This window comes from Berghia stephanieae, chromosome 9, assembly GCF_034508935.2.
Source record: "Berghia stephanieae isolate SIO BIC M18660-M18661 chromosome 9, UCSD_Bste_1.3, whole genome shotgun sequence".
Lineage (NCBI taxonomy): Eukaryota > Metazoa > Mollusca > Gastropoda > Nudibranchia > Aeolidiidae > Berghia > Berghia stephanieae.
This window is the reverse complement of record NC_088368.1, coordinates 40985553-40987461: the sequence shown is the minus strand read 5'-3', so window position 1 is coordinate 40987461 and position 1909 is coordinate 40985553.

Here is a 1909-nt window from a genome sequence, read left to right as displayed (position 1 = left end):
GTAGTTAGTAGTAGTTAGTAGTAGTAGTAGTAGTAGTATAGTATGTAGTATAGTAGTATGAGTAGTAGTGTGTAGTAGTAGTAGTGTAGTAGTTTGTAGTAGTAGTAGTAGTAGTAGTAGTAGTATAGTAGTAGTTAGTAGTGTAGTAGTAGTAGTAGTAGTAGTAGTAGTAGTAGTAGTAGTAGTAGTAGTAGTATGTAGTAGTAGTAGTAGTAGTAGTAGTAGTAGTAGTAGTAGTAGGGTAGTATGTAGTAGTAGTAGTAGTAGTAGTAGTAGTAGTAGTAGTAGTAGTATGTAGTAGTAGTAGTAGTGTAGTAGTAGTAGTAGTAGTAGTAGTAGTTAGTAGTATAGTAGGTAGTAGTATGTAGTAGTAGTAGTTAGTAGTAAATAGTAGTAGTAGTGTAGTATGTAGTTGTAGTAGTAGTAGTTAGTAGTAGTAGTAGTAGTAGTATGTAGTAGTTAGTAGTAGTAGTAGTAGTAGTAGTAGTAGTGTAGTAGTAGTAGTAGTAGTAGTAGTAAGTAGTAGTAGTAGTAGTAGTAGGTAGTAGTGTAGTAGTTAGTAAGTAGTAGTAGTAGTAGTAGTAGTAGTAGTAGTAGTAGTGTAGTAGTAGTGTAGTAGTAGTAGTATAGTAGTAGTGTAGTAGTATAGTAGTAGTAGTAGTAGAGTAGTAGTAGTAGTATAGTAGTAGTAGTAGTAGTAGTAGTAGTAGTAGTAGTAGTAGAGTAGTAGTAGTAGTAGTAGTAGTAGTTAGTAGTAGTATAGTAGTAGTAGTAGGTAGTAGTAGTATAGTAGTAGTGTAGTAGTAGTAGTAGTAGTATAGTAGTAGTAGTAGTAGTAGTAGTATAGTAGTTAGTAGTAGTAGTAGTAGTAGTATAGTAGTAGTAGTAGTAGTAGTTAGTAGTAGTAGTAGTAGTAGTAGTAGTAGTGTAGTAGTGTAGTAGTAGTAGTAGTAGTAGTAGTAGTAGTAGTTAGTAGTAGTAGTAGTAGTAGTAGTAGTAGTAGTTAGTTAGTAGTAGAGTATAGTAGTAGTAGTAGTAGTAGTTAGTATAGTAGTAGTAGTAGTAGTTAGTTAGTAGTAGTAGTAGTATAGTAGTAGTTAGTAGTAGTAGTAGTAGTAGTAGTAGTTAAGTAGTAGTAGTAGTATAGTAGTTGTGTAGTATGTAGTAGTAGTAGTAGAGTAGTAGTAGTAGTAGTAGTAGTGTAGTATAGTAGTGTAGTGTATAGTAGTATGTAGTGTAGTAGTAGTAGTAGTAGTTAGTAGTAGTAGTAGTAGTAGTAGTAGTAGTGTAGTAGTAGTAGTAGTAGAGTAGTAGTAGTATAGTAGTATGTGTAGTAGTAGTAGTAGTGTAGTAGTAGTAGTAGTAGTAGTAGTAGTAGTAGTAGTAGTAGTAGTATAGTAGTAGTAGTAGTAGTAGTAGTAGTAGTATAGTAGTAGTAGTAGTTAGTAGTAGTAGTAGTAGTAGTAGTATAGTAGTGTTAGTGTAGTAGTGTAAGTAGTAGAGTGTATAGTAGTAGTAGTAGTAGTAGTATAGTAGTAGTATAGTAGAGTAGTATAGTAGTAGTAGTATAGTGTAGTTAGTGTAGTAGTAGTAGTAGTATGTAGTAGTAGTAGTATATAGTGTAGTAGTAGTAGTAGTAGTGTAGTAGTAGTAGTATAGTAGTAGTAGTAGTTGTTAGTAGTAGTAGTTTAGTAGTATAGTAGTATAGTGTAGTGTAAGTATAGTAGTATAGTAGTATAGTAGTATAGAAGTAGTAGTAGTAGTAGTAGTATAGTATAGTAGTAGTAGTAGTATAGTGTAGTAGTGTGTAGTAGTATTAGTAGTATAGTTAGTAGTAGTAGTGTAGTATAGTAGTAGTAGTTTGTAGTTAGTAGTAAGTAGTATAATAGTATGTAGTAGTAGTAGTAGT